General features: G+C 47.6%; 1 pseudogene; it reads right to left on the bottom strand.

Moving 5' to 3' along the window:
- Positions 1–14,088: 14,088 nt before the first annotated feature.
- Positions 14,089–14,634, bottom strand: LOC129083440 (60S ribosomal protein L9-like; annotated as a pseudogene).
- Positions 14,635–20,451: the final 5,817 nt, after the last annotated feature.

Genomic DNA, 20,451 nt, shown 5'->3' on the forward strand with positions numbered 1-20,451 from the left:
CTGCCTTGTGGGAGGATTGGGGTCTCTGGGATAGAGAGACTGAGGGCCCTCCTTGCTTGATGTCTAGAAGCCCCTGGGTAGAGGAAAGGAGAGGAAAGGAAGAATCAGCTGTGTGCTGCAAAATGTGGGAGAAAGACTCAGCGTGTCGCATTTGCTAGTTCCCATGGTATAAATGCTCCCTCATTTCAAGATATCATGGCATCAACTAGAGCGCAACTTACTGAGAAATTAACAATCGGTTCTCAGAGCTGGCACCTGCAGGTTCCAGCACCACCGAGTGAGTTTTTACCCCCGTCCTCCCACTCCGCAGAGCAGGGTAGAGTCGGGTGGGAGCGCATGAACGTCCGTGGCGTGCATGATGAGAGAAGCGGGCTAGTGACCCTGGAGGAAGGCCCACATGTGGCCACCCCCCGCAGCTCGGGGGTTGGCTAGCTGCTTTATTTGTTCATCTCTATTCTCTCCCACGAATAGATTCAAGGCATTTTATAGAATGAAGGCAATGCGATAAGATGGAGTGAATAAAGAAAAATTGGGGAGCTGATGAAATAATCTGGAAGGAATAGAACAAAGCCAGGAGTGAGATTAAGACCCCGAATCAATGCACAAAGTATTTACTTTCTTCTGATCTCCTGGCTGCCTCCTCTCCTTTGTGGCCTCGATGATGAACTTGGCTCTCTGTGCCCGATGGACCACCGAAAGGTGAGAAGGTCTGGAGAAATCCAGGCTGGAGAAGAGAAGCCTCAAGGATGCCGCTGCTTTCTTCCAGTCTCTGTGGGGACATTCTGGGACAGCAGGAATACACAGGGTCCAGAGGGCAGGACGAAGGTCAACATGGGCCTCCCTCTCTGAGTAAGCAGTTCAGTCAGAGCTGTTCATGGAAGAGCCTCACGGCCTAAGAAGGCAGTGAACTTCTTTCTAGAGAAGATGTGTAAGCAGACACTGGACAGCCACTGTTTGGAAGCTTTCTGGGCACTTGACTTGAGGGCCCACAGTGCAGGCTATCGACCAGTCAGCACAAGGAAGAAAGTAGGAACGTGGCTCTGGGCCAATGTCAAGTTCAGCAGCTTCCTAGTCATGTAGTCAAATTTCTTAACCTCTCTGTGCCTGGGATTTTCAGCCTCCTCATCCTCACCTTCACCTCTATACCCTCCAGGTACCCTCCTAACTGGACTCCTGACAGAAATGTTCCTGGTCTCCTAGGGTTCCCAGAGCAAGCTGAGCTTAAGAGGAGCAGGTGCATCAGTGGTGGTAAGGAGCAGCAGCGCTCTGGGACTCAGCCTTCCCCTTAGCTCCTGCCTGTGCTCCTCTGCTGCTACTGATGACCTCTCCCTGGGAGGGGGGTCCCGGAGGCAGGTCCTGCTTCTGATCCCTCTCTGTTCCCTAGATCTCGACACAGGCCTGGCACATAGAAGGTCTCATTGAGTACTTGTTAAATGAGTGGACAAGAAGATGGATGGATGGGTGATGGATGGGTGGGTGGATGGATAGGTGGATGATTGATGTTGGACGGACAGACGGATGGATGGATGGATGAATAACTGCATGGGCAAATGGATGGGTTAGTTGGCACATGAATGATGGATGAATAGATGAGTGTATAGATAGGCGGAGGGATGGATGAATGATAATTAGATGGGTGAATGGATGGGTGAGCAGAGAGTAGGTAGAGAAAAGAAGGGAGGGAGGGGTAGTGCATGGCCCTTTAAAACAATCGCAAAGCATTCCCAACTCCTTTATTTTGTTTTATCCTCACAACTCTGTTTTGAAGGCAGGGCTAGAACTATTAATCCCATCTACAGAAGGGAACACCAAATAAAAAGTTGGTAAAGCAACTTGCTCCATGTCAAACAGGATAAAAGCGACAGAGGCATGTGAAGCAGACCTGAGCCCAGCTCCAAGGAGCTCCTAGAAGAGCAAGTCCATGAATAGTTGGGTGGGATTGGGGCAGAGTGCTGGGGACAGCAAACATTCTGGGAAGGGGACTCTGAGTCAGCATTTCTGAGGTGAGGCTGGCCTGGATGTGGAAGGAGATGCAGGAAGCGGCCAGGTAAATAAAATAAGGCCACTGATTTCAGGCCAAGGCTGTGTAGGACCCCAGGTCACAGCAGCTCAGCTCCTCTCTGGGACAAGCAGGCATCCTGGGCAGCTAAAGTGGGGGATGCATGGTGGAGGGGGCAGGAGCAAGGCCGGGGAAGGTGGTGGGGACAGATCTTTGAACTTCGCGCTCCAGGCTGCCGAGCTGGGACCTCATCTGAGGCAATGGGGAGTCAGGGGATCTCTCTGCAGAGAGAAGAAGAGTGTTGGCCCTCACCCAGGCTGTCTCTTGCCCCCCAAGCCCCTGGCTCACTCTCGGCACTCTGCCACCCCCAGATGCTCTGACCTCAGCCAGGCCTGGGCGTCAGTGCCCCCGCCCCTCAGGCAGCGAAAAAGCCAGCCAGGGCAGAGGCCCACCCACGACTGCCCACCCCAGAAGCATGGCCCTCTCCGCCAAGGGGCTGCCCACCACTCTGGAAGACCCCAGGGCTGGGTTTAGGAGGCACAGCGCCTCTGAAGCTGCCTCCACGGGCGCGGCCCCAGTGCCAGGTGTGCCGTGGCGCTCATTAGGCCCTGGTGCGAGGCCGGCTTTCAGTGTCTTTCTGAGAATCCCCGAAGAAGAAAGAAATCAAAGGCTGGGGATTGAAAAACAAGGACAAGGAGATATAAAACAAGATTTCTATCTAAATAATTTCCTCTAATTGCTAGTAAGAGACATTAATTTTCCTTTTGAAGCTCCCCGCGGCCCGGGGCGCCTCAGGCCGTGCCAAGATGGCAGCCCGTCTAGCCGGATTATCTCACCGCCGCCCGCAGGTCTGGCACGGCGCCCACCGCGGGGGCGGGCCAGGCTGGTCGGGTGCTGCTCAGCTCAGGCTGGGGTGCTCAGGGCAGGGGGGTGCAGGGTGGAGGGAGGGCCGACCCGGTGTGCAGAGGCTGAAGTACAGCAGGCCTCAGAGCTTCGTGTCCTGGGCAGGTCCCCTGACCACCTGGGATGCATGCAGGGGTGTGGGGACCTGGGTGGCCCAGAGGGAGGCCCCTCTTCTGTGCTGTGGAACCACTGGGCCTCTCCCACCCCTGACGGCAGCATGGGCAGAGCCAGGTAGGGGCAGCAAAGGTGAGGCCAGGGTGACAGAGGCCCAAGGGCGTGGGCCCCGGCCCTCCCCTCAGCTCCTCAGACTCCCCTGGAGGAAGTAGGCCTCATTATTATCCCCATTTTACAGATGAGGGCATCGAGGGCTGAGGCTGAAGATAGATCCCATTGTAAGAGGGAGGCCGGGCTGAACCGAGCTTCCACCCCAGGCACGGGTCCTCAGACAGCCGTAGGGAAAAGTGCAGGGAGAGTCAGAGGCCTTAGGAGAGTCCTCACGGCAGTCCTGATCTGCCCCCAGCTCTCTCCGGTCTCTCCTCTAATTGACGCTTGTCCTGGTCTCTCCAACAACTGTGCTAGAAGCATCCTCTGGCTTCCTCTAGCCCCACTTTCCCTGCTCACCCGACTGCCATGGCCCCTCCCTCGCTGGCACTCCCCGCCCCCCCCCGCCCCCCGCACCTAGGAGTGCTCCAGGGTCTGGGCTGTGCCTGAGGCCCCTCCATGCCCCACACCCAGCCCGGGGCCCCCATCCATTGGGGCGCACAGGGGACGCTGGATGGAAGGAAAGCCCCGTGCTCCCAGAGGTGTAGGGTGTTTCAGCTGGTGATGGAACTCACATTGTCTTTTACCCTAAGAGATTTTTCCTTTCCTTTTGATCCCTTGCATTTTATGAAAAATAGAACACATATGTTCCTGATTAATTTCTACAAAATCACGGAAATGTTGACTTTTTAAAAGAGTCATTTTATGTGGTGTCTCCTCTTAGAGTCTTTCAGGACTTCCTTTGCTCAGGAAGTTGACTTTAGGAGGAGAAGGGCCAGCTTGCCACCCACAGCCTCCCATCAACACAAGAAGAAGCAGCACAGTCACAAAGGCTAACCCTGTGGGCAGGTGGCCCAGGGCATCCTCACCTCATTCACGTTCTTCCTTGGCTCTCCATGGCCCTCGGGATAAAGACTGGGCTCCTGAGCCCGGCATTCAAGGCCTCCACGACGCTGCCGTCCTGCCCCGGGGGCCCCATCTCCTCCCTCAGGCATCATAATATCCAGCCTCGCTGAACTTCCACTTGTCCCCACACCAGTTGTTCCTGTCTCTATCTCTTTGCACATACTGTGTCCTCTGCTGGGAATGCTCTCCCCTTATTATTTTTCCCCCTGACAAACTTCTACTCATCCTTCAAAACCCAGGCCCCGTGTCTCCTCATCTGCTTATCGTTTGCTGCCCCACCCAGGCACGGCCCCTGTGCTCACCCTAACATTCTAAGATGTGACTCTTCATTTGACCAGGCAGGCTTGCACATCCTGCTTTTGGCCTGCCTCCTGGGGTCTCTGAACTGGGTGAATTTTGCTTAAACAAAGATGAAAGGCTGGTATGACGTGGTAAGAGGTAATAAAAAGGGAAAAGCAAACCCTCCCCAAATGAAAGCCATGCACAGTGTTTATTTTTGGTATTTTATGGAGCGCTTTTGAGGATGGGAGATGGAAAAAGGGAGTTCTACATGGGACAAGCAGCAGATTTTCCCCCTGGAGCGGGAGGAAGCAGAGGAAGGACAGCCCCTCTAGTTCAACGCTGACCCCTGGGCATCACCTACGTTCCAGAGGAGCCAGAGTTGCTGCCCCATCCCAGAGCTGGTCACAGGCGGGATTATAGATCCCAACAGATTATCCCCTCAGCTCACCCACCCTTCACCCCCATCCCAATCCCCACCCTGAACTTCTTCTCAAGTGCTTTGTAGCCAACCTCGTAAGGTGGGCAGGATAAATACAACCCCTTTTTACAGATGAACAAGCAGAAGCCCAGCAAAGAGGGTTGGCTTAAGGCTACATGTTAAATTAGCAGCCAGCAAGGACTAGAACCTGGAGCATCTGCCCCACAGTTTAGGCTGGTTCATTCCAGCCCAGCTGTCTTCAGCCATTGGAGAGGGGTCCTGGGGGGTTCCAACCTCCAGCCCTGACAACAGAAGAGCTGTCCATTTCCTCCAAGGGCACCAGGCCCTGCCTTCCCGGACTTCCTGCTTCCCCTCCTCACTATGACCTGCTGTTTCTAAGCTTGAAGGTGGGCAGACCATGGGTTAAAATTTCCAGCCATAAAACCACATGGTCCAGCTACAGGAGGCTGCTGGTATTCCCTGCCTCTTGCATTTGTCAGCGTGTTAAAGCAGCCACAGGGACACAAGAGGAAAGAGGGAAGAAGCAGCTATAACCTCCTTTGAAAAACTTGCATGTTGTTAAACCTCCTTCAGGCTCATGTAAACCATGACACGCAGGCAGCTGCTGTTCAGAAAAGTACAAAGGAGCCCTAAAATCGGCCGGGTGCCTGGGCCCACAGGGACTGCGGCAGGGTGTGCACAGGGCAAGGGCGGCTTGCGGGGCCAGCTGTCAGACACTCCACCTGCAGCACGATGGATGGCGGGTATGGGCCATCAGGACAGCGGAAAAGAGGGCAGAGATAGGGCCTGATTTACAGGCACCAGGCAAGAAAATGCAGCCAAGATTTATGAGGGCTCAAGTGACTCATTGGAGCCAAGTTTATTATCCATCACATACATCTGAATGTGTATTTATGGCTTTCCAAATGATCCTGTCTCATTGAAAATTATGTCCAAAGAACATTGGACACCATAGCAGTACACCAGCACTGAGAAGAGCCGATCCAGAATGGAGTTCAAGGCCTCTCCTACTCACCCAGGGACAGCTGCGGCTGGACTCATTTGTGTGCGCTCAGGTCCGCGAAGCAGACACAGGCCAACGGGCACTCTGAGCTGGGCCCTGCATTGGAGCCAACGTGCAGAGGTGAACCCATCCCACAGGGCTCTGCCTGCACCCTACTGTGCCAGGCCCTGAGCTGGGTGCTGGATCTCGTGAGGATTCTTAAGAGGCAGCCCAGAGGGACAGTGGGAATACTAGTTCTGTCACAACTGCTGAGTGACCTCAGGTAAGCCACTCAACCTCTATAAGCCTCAGTTTCCTCATCAAAAAGGTGGAAGTAACAATGATGGTTATCCCAGAGAGTAATTAGGAGGCATACAAGATACTGCATGTAAAGTGCCTAGCATTCAGTAAGTGGCCATAAATGTTATTTTTCTGTCAGTATCATGAATACTACTGTAAGCATGATAATGTAATGTTTGGCAGAACCTGACCGTCAAACCAAACAAAACAAGACAAATTTCTGGCTGAAGGAAGCCCCATTTAGACGAAGGATGGTTACTTACCTTTTTTGCACATGCTGGTAGGCCCAGGCAGTCAGATAACCACCAAAAAGGGATTTTTATATTAAACCGCATGAATACATGAGAGAAATGGTTATGAATGACTTAACTTGCTCAAGTCTCAGACCCACAGATGACTTACTAAGCTCAAAACTTTGCCACAGTTGAAAACAAAAGCTGATATTCTTTCAGTACATGCTTGTACGACTATCCCTTCCATATGTGTCAGTAAATAGCCACCACCCTAAACACTGAAGTGCTTCCCCTGCTGCCCTGGCCACCCTCTGCCAGGACCCCTTGAGTAAGGACCTGTGCTTTGATCCTTGATTATGGCTTTTGATCAGAGGATCAGACAAAGAGGCGGGCAGCCGTTGTTGCTGTGCATCCGCCCGTTGTTGCAAGCCTGTCCACCTTTAGCTGAAATGACTTCCAGGGAATGTAAAGAGCTGGCACCCTTTCATTCACTCCCTTCCTTTTTCACTTTTTCTTTGGAGGACAGACATTAAAGACTAAGACATTAAAAAAAAACCCAGCTATATATATGGGGAAAATTAGAAAGTGGCCATGCATGCCCAGGGAAACAGTCAGTAAAGATCGGAGAAGACCTTATGTTTACATCTTAGGCTGAAGATCCTTGGCACAGAAACATACTATAAATAATTGAAAAACATTAAATAATAACAAAAACATCAAATGCTGAGGAAGGAGAAGAATCTTATATTCAGAGTTACCACATAATTTGGTATTCAACCGGATTCAATCTGGATTCAAGTGTTCAGTTTACAACAAAAAATATTATTAAAAAATTAATGCATGTAAACTATAATTAGAAAATAAATTAATTTCTAAAATAAAAGGGCAAGGGAGACAAAAGAGAAAATAAACAAATGAGACTACATCAAACTAAACAGTTTACACAGCAAAGGAAACCGTCGCCAAAATGAAAAGACAATCTACTCAATGGGAGAGCATATTCATCAATGATACATCTGATAAGGGGTTAATGGATTAAAAATGTATAAAGAACTTTACAACGCAACACCAAAAAAAAAAATTCCAATTAAAAAAAGGGCAAAAGACCTGAATAGACATTTCTCCAACAAGGTCATATACAGATGGCCAATAGACATAAGAGAAAATGCTCAGCTTCATTAATTATCAGAGAAATGCAAATTAAAACTACAATGAGATATTACCTCATACCCATCGGAACAGCTATCATCAATATATCACCAAACAACAAATGTTGGTGAGAATGTTGGGAAAAGGGAACCCTGTGCATTGTTGGTGGGAATGCAGATTGGTGCAGCCACTGTGAAAAGCAGTATGGAGATATCTCCAAAAATTGAAAATGAAACTGCCTTATGACCCAGTGATTTCACTTTTAGGAATATATCTGAAGAAACCCAAAGCACTAATTCAAAAGGACATATGCCCTCCTATGTTTGTTGCAGTGTTATTTAAAATAGCCCAATTGTCCATCAATAGATGAATGGATAAAAAAAAAAAAACTGGCACAATACTACTCAGCTGTAATAAAGAAGAAAACATTACCCTTTGAGACAGCATGGATGGACCTGGAGAGTATCATGCTAAGTAAAATAAGTCAGTCAGAGAAAGAAACTTACCATGTGATTTTACTTATATGTAGAATCTAATGAACAAAATAAACTAATAAACAAAATAGAAGTAGAGTCATAGAAACAGAGAACAGACTGCAGCAGTCAGAGGGGAGGGGGTTGGGGGATGGGGTGAAAAAGGTAAAGGGATTAAGCAAAACAAAACCCAAAAAATCTCATAGACACAGACAACAATATGGCTATTACCAGAGTGAAAAGGAGGTAGGGGGAGATAGAAGAGAGAAAAAAATAATAACAATCATAAGTAAATAAACTTTAAAAGAATACCAAGAAGCAGAAAAGCATGGCCCATTCAAAGGAAAAAAAATCAACAGAAACTGTCCCTAAAGAAGACCTGATGGCAGATATACTAGACAAAGACTTTAAAACAACTGTCATAAAAGTGCTCAAAGAAAGGAAGATGTGAAGAAAGAAAAACAACATGTGAAGAGAATTTGAAAATATCAACAAAGAGATAGAAAACCTAAAAACAAATGAAAATGAAATTCTAGAGCCAAAAAGTATAACTTAAATTTTAAAAATTCACTAGAGGAATTCAAATACAGATTTAGACAGAGAGCAGATAGAATTAGTGAACTTGACTATAAGACAATGGAAATTACTGAGGCTGAGGAATAGAAAGAAAAAAGATTGAAGAAAAGTGACCAGAGACTAAGAGTCCCGTGGGACAACGTTAAACAGACCAGCATACACATTGTGGTGTCTTGGAGGGAGAGAAAGAAGAAGAGAGACTATTTGAAGAAACTATGCCTGAAACCCGCCCCCCAAATGTGATGAAAGGCATGAATATAAGCATTCAAGAAACTCAATGAATTACAAGTAAGATAAACTCAGAGATACCCACACCAAGACTTATCATAATCAAGTTTTCAAAACACAAAGAGAGAAAGCAGTGAGAGAAGAGAATGACTGCATACAAGGGATCCTCAGTAAGATTATCAGCAGAGTTCTCCTCAGAAACTTTGGAGGCCAGAAGCAAGCTGGTATTTCTGAAGTCTGGCAAACCGGCCTTCAAAAGTGAGGGAGAAATTAAGACTTCCTGGACAAACAAAAGTTGACCACTAAGCCTGCCCTGCAAGAAATGGTAAAGGGAGACCTGAGGGGTAAAATGAAAGGATACTAGACAGCAACTTTAAGCTGTGTGGAGAAATTAAGATCTCAGTGAAGGTAAATACATAGGAAATTAGCAAAACTAGTATCCTTGTAACCTTCATTTGTAACTGTACTTTTTGTCTGTTTTCTACATGATGTAAGAGACTAATACATTGAAAATTATTTGTATGAAAGCTAGTGTTACTGTAATATTGATTTGTAACTTGAAATCTTATTTCCTACATAATTTAGGAGATTAATGCATTTAAAAGAATTACAAGTTTATGTTTTTGGCAACAAAAATATAAAGATGTAATTTTCTGACATCAACACCTAGAAAGAATGCAAACAGAGCCGTAAAGGAGCAGCTCTTGTATGTTATTGAAGTTACACTGGTATAAATTCAAAATAGAGCGTTATAACTTTAGGATGTTAAATGCAGTCTCCATGCTAAACACAAAGAAAATAGATATAGAATAAACACAATTGGAATTTAATCATTTTACTACAAAATATTAACTAAACATAAAAGAAGTAACGTGGGAAATAAGGGACAAAAAAGCTTTAAGGCATATATAAAACAAAGAGCAAAATGACAAAAATCTTTCCTTATCAGTAACTACTTTAAATGTAAATGGATTAAACTCTCCAACCAAATGACAGATTGGCAGAATACATCAAAACACATAATCTAACTATTTATTGTCTACAAGAGACTCACTTTATTTTTATTTTTTTATTTTTTAAATCTACTTTTTATTGCATTTTTTTTTTTCTACAAGAGACTCATTTTAGATCCAAAGACACAGATGGGTTGAAAGTGAAAAGATGAAAAGCTCTGACTAATATCTGGAGATAGTAAATAGTTTGCTTCCATGCATGCCTTTGATATGCAAACAAACCAGTCCAGAGCTGAATCACCTACTCTATCCAGCTTTTACACCCCAGGAGTCAATATTTCGGTGCCCTAATCAATCATTCCAGGGCCAGGCATCAGGCAAGCAGGGGCAGTCCCTACGCTGTGGAGCCTGCTAAAATTGTTCAGACTAGCTGATCTCAAACCTCGTCAGCCTGTTCCCCCTGCCTTACCCATTCCTTCTCTTAAAATCCACAGTGAAGCCTGTGCTCGTGTATCCCCCGTGCTCTTTCTGCCCACTGATTGACCCCCCGTGCTTCCCCATGTGGCCCTACATGGTGTGCCAGGGCTCCTGTTTCTAGGGAACTGTGAGTAAAAACGTCTTCCTTCACAGCAGTCTCCTCCTGATCTGTTGGCCTTGCCATACCTGATTAAAACAGATCCCAGGTACATTTTAATAGAAGCTCCCCATCTTTCAGAGCAGGGTATTGTCCTCAAACTAGCACTTTTTAGCTGAGCCTTAAATGGGCAATTCCAATGATCAACCAGGCTGGCTGCTTCCAGGTGATAATGATAGTTGGAAGGAACATGGATCCCATCGTCAAGTATCTGTTGTCCCTCCTTTGCTATAAAAAAATAGGCCTTTTGGCCCAAGGTATAGTTGTGCAGGATTCCAGGTTGGGAAATCAGTCACTTTATAAGCCTATGAATGGTGCTAGCAGGACCACGCAGAAAAAGACAGCAAACACGTATCTTGAATAGAGGGACATTCATCTTCTCTTGCCCCTGGACATCAGAGCTCCTGGTTCTCAGGCCTTCACACTCGAGTTGAATTAAACCACTATCTTTCCTGGTTCTCCAGTTTGTAGATGGAAAACTGTGGGACTTCTTGATCTCCATAGCTGCATGAGCTAATTTCTATAATAAATATCTATCCATCTATTACCATATAGGATATGTATATCCTATTGCTTCTTTTTTCCTGGAGAACCGTAACTAATATAGCATCCAGTGATTGTTCTTTCCCTTGAGAACTATTGAAATTTTCCTGGTTCTTTGTAAATAAGTTGAGTAACTTTAGATTTTATCCTGGAATTTTGCACATTATGTTAGGGAATTCTGGGTCCTATTAAAATCTTCTGATAAATGTTGATTTCTTTTTTAAAGAAGGAAATCATTATGGCTAGATTAAGCCCCCAAGTTTTGATCCTTCTCTTTTTGCAGCACAAGTTACATTTTTAAAAACTTTGCAACATTATTCCAGTCCATCTCATGTGTGTACTCTCTAGAGGCTAGTTTAGGACTTTGGTAGTGGTCTATAGCAGGGGATAATAAAGTATGGCCCACAAGCTCCAGCCTGTGGGTTGCTGTTTAAGGCTTATGAGATAAGACTGGTTTTTATATTTGTAAAGGGGGTGGGAGTTGCAGAGAGAGAGAAGGAAGGAAGCAAGGAAGGAAGGAAGGAAGGGAGGGGGGAGGGAGGGAGGACAGAAAGAGAGGAAGAAAGAAAATATGTGACAGAGAATATATGTTACACACAAAGCCTAAAGTATTTACTATCTGGTCCCTTACAGAGAGTTTTCTGTCCTCAGTTCTCAAAGCCTTCTCTATGCTGTTTCAGGTCAGTTTCACGCAGGCAGAACTCAAGCCTTGGGACTTTTCCCACACATTTAAAGAACCCCTTTTCCCAGCTCCCTCCTCCGCAAGACCTCTGCCAGCACTCCAGCTCTCCAAGGCCCCCTTTCCTGGTGCTCTCACTAGAAAGCCAGGGTTTTAGTCTCTTTGCTATCCCACATTTCCTACAACTAAGTGAGTCCACCTTAGGGAAAAGTGGCACCAGAAAAAAGAAAAATATGGGGATTCCCCACCCCCTTCAGATCAAAGGGCGCCTTGCCCAGGTGATCAGAGAGAAATGTTTTCTCTCAGAGTCTGTGGTACATGTGGGGCTGCTCTCACCCCAGGACTGCAGGTTCCTGACTGGGGCTTGTCTCAGGACAAGGACAATTAGAAGTGAAAGAATAAAAAATGGGATTTCCACCCATGCTCTCAAGTCCCCTAGGATACCCCATTCCTGGTTCTCTGGCCAGAGAGACAGAGTCTTTCTTAAAGCTTATTCTGTTTCCATGCCCTTCAGAGTTCCAGGGTCTGTGCTGTGCTAGGGTTTAACCTGGAAATGTGGAGAAAAACAGACAATCAAATCGGGGAACTCACAGCATTTTCAGTTATTCTTTGAGTTTTTATTCCCCTCCCCAACCTACTTCCTAAGACTCACTTTTCAGAGTCCTTAGGTAGGATTTTAGTCTGGCCACCTACATAGCCTTCCTTTATGTATTCTGTTCAAGCTTTTTAGCTGTAGTCCGTGGCAGGGCTAAGGTGGACTGTGCTCCCACTATCTCAGCTGGATCCAGAAGTCGGATGATAACTGGGCGTAGTACACTGACCCAGCTACACTCACTTATTCATCCTAACAAGTTGTTCACATATTTAAACTTTTTCGAAATGCAAAATTTCACCTGGAAATAATGGCAATTTACTGTCTCCTTTCCAATCTTTACATCACTTTCTTACTTTACTGTAGGGGTTGGAAACATTTTCGGTGAAGGCCAGAGAGCACACATTTTAGGCTTTTCAGGCCAGATGGTTTCTGTGGCAATGACTCAGCTCTTCAACTGAAGTCTGAAAACAGCTATAGACAATATATAAATGAATGGCATGGCTGTGTTTCAATAACATTTCTTTACACAAACAAGTTGGGGGACGCACTTCCAGAAGGATGGCGTAAGGACTTCCAAAAACATGCTCCTTCATAAAAGCAATGAGAATACTGGCAAAAATGTCAGAATCAACTTTTTAATGACCAAAGGCTTGCAATAATCTGAGAAGTGTTGATTTTTTTAAAAAAAAACATTGCTGAATCACAGTGAGAATAGCAAGCTTTGTGAAGTTTTAAGTTGTCTTATTCCCCTTTCTCACTCCACAGCTCTGTTGTGGGCTCGAAAAGGCCTCTCAAGTCTGGTGGCTGTGAAAACCAGCAGCCTGGAAGCCAATAGAAAGAAAGAACTTCCCCCCCCAAAGCCCCTTCCCCAGAGATTTGTCACTATTTGACCTGTCTAGCAGCTCCCTGAAAAGCTCCATTCTCAGGGACTGTCTTTATTTGACCTGACTCAGAGCTCGCACTGGGGACAGCACAAGAACCATTGAGCTCCCCACCCCTGTGCTGACTTCCCCACTCTGATTCTGAGGGAAGCAGGGCTCCCCCTCCACCTGACTAAGCAGACCTGCAGGGTCAGCCGTGGCAGCCGCAGGGAGCAGCATTCCTTGCAGAGCAGTACTCTGAGCAGTTTCCTCACCAGAAGCTTCCCCGTTTGGACTATCTGTGGTTGTCTTGTTGACTGATTGTTTTCTCAGTCTGGTTCTCCCCTGTGCCTGCTAATTCGGAGCCCTCCAATGTTCTCCCGCTGAATGCCTTTTCAGCTTTACCCAGACAAGCCCAGTGGGTTTTGATTGCCTGCAGCTAAGAACCCTGATTAATATACTATTTTCCACTTAACACTATATCACAGACATAGTGCCATGTCATTAAACATTATTCAAAATATTATTTTAATGGCTGCACAATATTTCATCATTTTTATGTACCAAAAATTTTAGCCATGACCTACTGTTTGAATAAATTATAAATTTCTGTTAAATACCAACAATGAATACTATTGTAGTCATATTTTTAGCTTCAGTTCTCCTTAGGGTGGCTTAAGATTGAGAGTTCCAAGTTAATGGAATGAACATTTAAAAGCTCTTGTGGCATAAAGCCAATTTTTTTCTGGAAATTTTATACTAACTTGTACCCTCATATTTGTACCCTCATGGGTAAAACTGTTCAATTTCACTCTGCTCAACGAGATTGAGTAATATAATTTTAAACAGTCTTTGATAATCTGATAGGGGGAAATATCATTGGTGTTTTAATGGGCATTTGAGTACCAATGAAGCTAAATATTTTTGAAAGTTTATTGCATATTTTTATTTCTTCTTTTGTACATTTCCTTTAGGCAATTTTTTCTTTTCCCTCATATCAATACATGGGTTTTATTGCATCTTTAAAATATCACAAATAAGTCTGAGGAATCACTTGGCACATTGCTGTTTCCATAGCCGGACAACTTAGGCCTCATTCATCAGCCTGACGAACTGTTCCTTTTTCAGAAACACAGATACCATCCAAAACTTTTCTGATATTCTTGTTTTTAACTATTGCGGCTTGCTGAATCAGAGCAGCTGAAGTTGATACAAGTTCAATGTTGCTTGAGATGCTTAACAAGAAATGCCCTACCTCATCTGAAACCTGTGGATGTGTTTGTCACCCAAGACATTTCAGATTCCAACAAAAGACCATCCTTCTGTTTAACAACATTGATGGGGAAGTGAGTGTACACAGACTTCATCTTGTAACCAAAGCCCAGGGTTACACCCTTGAGCATGTTCTGTACGTGACTGCAGATAACGTGAATGGTGGCCAGCGCCTTTCTATTGCCCACCATTTGTCAGCCTGGAGCCTCTTCTTTTTCTTTCCAAGGAGACTGAGTTCTACATTGATGTGATTGAAGTCCCTCCTCAGGGTGCCCCTGGGGCCCTTCACAGTCGCTGTGCGTCCCTTCAAAGTGATGTCAACATTTTCCGGGACGTCGACAGTCTGATTGCTGAGAATGGCGTTCATCCTCGCCAGAGATGCAGCAAAGAGAGCTTGGCCATTTTTCTGTTGGAATGTTCATTCTCATTGCTTTATAATTGCTTTTTATATATTAGGCGTGTTAACCCTTTGTCATATTTTGTGCCTTGTTTTTAGTTCCCCAATAAATTTAATTAAATGGCTCTTTAAAATATAGAGATTAAAAATTGTATGTGCTAAATTCACTTATTCTTTCTTATTTTTTCCACTGCTTTTATGTTTAGAAATTCTTTACTCATCCCAAAATCAAATATTTGTCTACAGGTTCGTCTAGATTTTTTATGATTTCCCTTTTTACATTTAATTCTTTAAATCCTCTGAAAGTTATGTTGGAGTATGGTATGAAGGAAAGGGCTGATTTTATTTCTTTCAAATAGCTAAGCAAATGTCCCAGCATCATTTATTGAATAACCTGTTCTTTCCCCACAGATTTGCAATGCCACCTCAGTAAGCTGAGACTTGGTAATCACCATGGTAACGGGGCTGCGTTAAAAGCATTTGTTCTCACAAAGTGGAGGGCTTGTGCCCAGCAGGGCTTAGTCTGGCCTCACTGCATGTCTTCCCTAATTAAGATATACCTTTTCATTTTTTTAAAAAAACTCTTTCTTTATAGCCACAATGCAGAAAGAAAATTAAGGCCAAGGCCCTTTCACGCTCAGTTTGCTGAGTTGGGCCTGCCAGGGTGGGTGGAGCAAGGAAGGAGATGGGATCAAGGTTAGAAAGTGGACAGTGACTTGCTCCTGTTATACCCTGAGAACCTGGAGGGACGTTATCCAAGTCCTTGAATAGCTGGACGGTGTGGGGTAGGAGGGTCGTGTTCAGGAACACAGCTCTAATGTAAAACAAAGAATAGACTGGCTGCTCTGCTGGCCCAGCAAGAGCCCAACTTGAGGCCCTAAGCACCCCTTCCCCTTCTGGAATGGCAGCTTCTGCCACCAACAGGCAGCAAAGTCCACCCTTCCTGCTCTTTGGAGCTTTTGACCTTAGGCCCGTGGAGTCCTCTTTCCTTGTAGGGTGTCTGTGTCTAGTTTTGGGTGACGGGGGTGGGGGGAGGACGACGCCTGGGCCTGTGCTCATCTGCCAAGGAGGGGAGACCTTCTTACTCTGGGGAAAGTCCCAGGGAGCCTGAGCACTGGAGGGAGAGACAGTGAGGATATTTGGCCAGCACTTTGAATACTGGGTGACTACAAAGCCGTAGACTGCAGCGGGGAGAGTGAGCGAGAGGTCACAGTAAGCCCTAGGAAGATACAGAAGTCACAAGCAGACAGAAACCCTGAAGTCGGAGACAGAATGACGGCGGCAGCGCGAGGGAGGATGACCCGGCCAGAACTGTGATTAGTCAGCAGCCTCCTCCCGCTGCGGGGACCCCAGGGATGAACCAGAGCTGGCACTCTAGCCTTGGGGCTTGTCCCTACTCCCACCCTCTCCTGGGGGTCCCCTGAGATCCTTGGAGCCTCACCATAAACCCCTATTACTTGAGGCACTGGGAATAGGTCTCTCTTGCTTATAATCAAAGCAGCCCATATCCCAGTCAGCATGAGGGACCTGGGAGTGTGCTCTTGGCCTTCCCCTCGGTATGTCCGCAGGCAGTGCTTTTGGCCCAGGATCTCCAGTCTTAATCAGTCGCCCCTCTCTGCTTCTCCCTGAGGACTCAGGCACCCAGGCCTACCAGAGCACTGGTCCAGGTGTCTTTTCTCGTATGTGCTCCCTCCCTCTGCTCAACCAATGACAGAGAGCAGTCTGAGGGCCTGGTCAGTGAAGAACCAGCACGTCTCCTCCCTCTTCACATCCAACAGAAGCATCTTTAGGGCACAGCCCTGGAAGCTGACAGCAGCGCTCCCCAGCCTTGTGGATGGGCTCCAGGTGGGCTCAGGTATTGGCCCTTGGAGGTGCCACCAGGGTGGTGCTGGGTGCCCTGGTTATTTATCCCAAGTGCTGTGCAAATATCCCGTTCCCTGTGACCTGTAATGTGAGAAAGGTCAGGAAGGTCCACCCGAGTTGGCGGAACAGCTCGGCTTCAGGGGTGACCAAGCCTTATGACTGGCATTCTAGGTCACCCACTGGTACCAGCATTGCTGGGGTTCTTGCTGTGCCAGGGATCTCATAGAGAGGACTGTTTTGTGGCAAGAAGGATAAGAGATTGGGTCCCTCGTGTCCTAGAGAACCTTCACAGATCAAGCCTCAGAGCTGGACTGAGATTTCTGGAATACGCTGATCCCACAGGTCTGCCGAGGTCCTTACAAGTCATCACAGTGGTTAAGGGTGCAGGCTCCCGCTGGCCCTTAAAGAGTAACAAAGCCCTCATACCTGCCGTGGCATGGACGAGCCTTGAAACCATTATGCGCAGTGAAAGGAGCTCTATGTAAAAGGCCACATAGTGTATGAATCCACTTATAGGAAATGTCCAGAATAGATAAATCGATGGAGACAGAAAGCAGATCACTGGTTGCCTAGTGGTAGGGGGAATGGGAAGATTGGGGGTGTTGAGAAATGATACAGGGTTTCTTGGGGGTGGTGATGAAAATGTTCTAAAACTGATTGTGGTGATGATTGCACAACTCTGAATATAATAAAATCCACTGAATAGAACACTTGAAATGGGTGGGTTGGACAGTACCTGAACCATAGCTCAACAAAAAAAGAAAAAGCTTAATTACAAAAAAAGAGATGTAGGCTGCAGGGTTAGAGAGCTTGGGTTCAAATCCTGACCCTGTCACTTACTCTGTGGATAGCCTCTTTGTGCTCACCCTCAAAATGAAGACAACTAAAGCACCTGTTTCATCAGGTTAGCATGGAGATTCAATGTGTCCACACACAACGGGCTCAGAACAGGGCCTGACCAACAGCCGGCAGCTGTTCAGTGAAGCAAACCTCTGTTGGATAAGGTGGAGCCTGAAAGCCCTGAGAAGTGACATGACTGGCCCAAGTCGCTATTGTAGGCTCAAGGACGCCTTGCAGCCCCACGTGTGTGTCCAGGTCCTAATTCCTGGACTCCCTTTGGGAAGAGGGTTTTTGTGGATGTGATTACGTGAAGGACCTTAAGATGAAAAGATTATCCTGGACTACCTGACTGGGCCTGAAATCCAATGACCAGTGTCCTCATAAGAGATACACAGAGGACAAGACAGACATAGGGGAGAAAGCCATGTGACGACAGAGGCAGAGGTTGGAGGGACGCAGCCACAAGCCAAAGGGATGCCTGGAGCCACTAGAAGCTGGAAAAGGCGAGGCACGGTTCTCCCCAGAGCCTTCAGAGGGCGCGTGGCCCCAACGCTGCCTCGGCCCCGGACTGTAGCCTCCAAGGCTGCGAGAGGATACATTTCTGGCAGTTGTTACCGCAGCTCTGGAAACCTGTGCAGCCACTCAGCCCATAGTGCCAGAGCCAGGACTCTTGACTCCGACAATCACTTAGGACCCCATCTTTGCATTTATCCGTGAATAAAAAACAGCGTCCACCCCAGATACCATGAAGGTTCTGGAGGTGGGATCTCTGATCCCCTTTTATAGACAAGGACACTGAGGCTCTGTTGTCACTTGCCCACGTCACACACCCATCAATGTGGAGGTGAGTGGACTGGGAAGTTGGGTCTGGCTGTCTCCTCCAGCCACACTGGCTCGTTAGATTTATCAGCCCCTGCCTGAAGCAGCGTTTAATTTGCCTTTTACAATGCATCAATTGCAAGTTCATTAACTGGCAATTGAAAGTTACAGGTGACATTAGAATTTATTAACAACATTGGAAATAAATCTCCCTGGGATTCAAGTAATTGAAAATCTCATGAAATTCTCTTTTTTTTATAATCCATAAAATAGGTCTGGAAGAGAGGTGTTCCAGAAATCTCGGGGTGGTTGGGGGCTGCAGGTGTGGGTGGTTGAGGTGGGGAGGGGCTTCTGTTCTGACCTAGACCATTCTTGGGTGCCGACCTGCCCCTGCCCACCACCTCAGTCACTGCCCCTTAGGGTCTGGGAAGGCGTCACTCCCCTATTGGGAATGTCCCGTGACCCACTGCCATGATCAGAGCTGGGTGCTGGCGATGCAGATGTGACTCTGCCCACAAGATCACAGACTAGTGACAGGGACAGAGCTGTGGAGGTGCCTTTTTGATTCAGGGAAGTGAAGGCTGGGATGTCCCACTGGCATATGGAACGCCTCTGGCCAGAGTCAGGCCGTTCCTGCCCATGCGGAATAGCCCCACACGGGGCTTTGGGACACGCCAAGCTCAGGGTGAGGAGAATGTGTCCTCAACATGCCCTTCCTGCTGCTCAGCCTGGAGTGGGCCAACCTCACCCAGGGCATTCTGGGGAGGGGAGATGCTCAGAAGTGGCTCCTGAAACCCTGGGGATTAAGTGTCTGATGAACTAGCCACACCTCAATTCCTTCCTGGTCCCCAGAAACAAGTTTTCTTAAGTTCTAGCCCCTAGGAGGTACACTAGGAAATGTGGGGTCCTACTGGAATGCCCTAGAGGAACCCAGCCTGGGCTGACCACGCTTCTGAGTTTATCTGGCTCTTTACTGGGACGTCTTCCATCCTAAGGCAGCGCATCAGCAGCCAATTTCTGCCCGAGGCCAGGATGTGTTCCCTGGCAGAGGCAAAGCGCACCCCGCACCCCCAGCTCTTCCATCAGCGTCTCATTGCCTACTTTGGGAATGATATTAAAAGTACTCTATGATCAGCATAGCACAGGACCTTCCACTTACAACAGAACCTGCTCCTGGCACTGGGATGGGGGTCTTGGGTTGGCGGGGGGCTCTTAGGAGGGGCTGGGATAGTGGGGAGCACATGGGGAGCTGGGGTCAGTCATACAGGGGTGTTTCATACTTCAACAACAGATTCAGCAGCCCTAGTGGGAGCCAATGAATGTCAACCCAGTCGGAGTCCCCTCCACACCGGCGCCACATTGGGGTCGTTGCCAGAAGTCACTAACTAAAAGGATCCCGAATTTCTATTTTGGCTGCTGGCTGACAGGAGTGGAGCAGGCAAGGGTCCCTGCTGTGGGCTGAGGAGCCATGTTCAGGTCAAGAATCAGCCCCACACCTGCCCTGCCCTGGAAACCTCCTCCCTTTTCCCCGCCCACAGAGAGGAAAAGCCCAAGTCAGGGCCTTGCCTGAGTCTGTGCTCTTCCAGTGCCTTGCTCCCCTGGGCTCAGATGGGCAGGGGCGTGAGCTGGAGAGGCTCCCACGGAACCAACAGCACAGCCACAGGCTGGGGCCTCGGGGGAGTAAGGACTGTGGCTGCTCTGGACCCTAGGGGACGGGGCCTGAAGGGAAGGTGTTACATGAAGTGCTGTCAGCTCCTGTCCCACCACATACACGCACTTGAGCACATGCACACACATGCAATGTGTGTGTCCACAAGTACATGTGCATGCTTGCACACCCGCATACACACTCATATGTGCGTGTGCTCACACTCATCCATGTACACAGGTACCACGGGCTGGAGCCCGTTGGCATTTGAAAGGCAGTGCCAGGTTTAATCTGGACACTGGAGCACGGGAGAGAAGTGTGAGCAAGAGGCAGTACCCAGCAAGAGGCTAGGGGCCCCCTCGGGGGGCGGGGGATGGGGAGCAGAGCAGACTCAGAGGAGACAGGCTGGGTGGGTGGGCCTCTGCTAATTCTCCCTCATTAACCCCTTGGGTGGCCCATGCACCCAGGTGCAGGGGTGCAGGGGTGCGGGCTCAGGGACTCCCTTTACTCTTCCCCTTTCCCAGGCTGCCCCTCCTGAGCCCCGACTCCAGGGGCTGGGAGAAGGGTGATTTCTGGCAGCGGAGGTTGGCTGTACTCTGGGGGCCCAATGGCATCCC

Source organism: Pteronotus mesoamericanus, unplaced genomic scaffold (assembly GCF_021234165.1).
Source record: "Pteronotus mesoamericanus isolate MK-2021 breed Mesoamerican mustached bat unplaced genomic scaffold, CSHL_Meso_final scaffold_167, whole genome shotgun sequence".
In the NCBI taxonomy this organism is placed as follows: domain Eukaryota; kingdom Metazoa; phylum Chordata; class Mammalia; order Chiroptera; family Mormoopidae; genus Pteronotus; species Pteronotus mesoamericanus.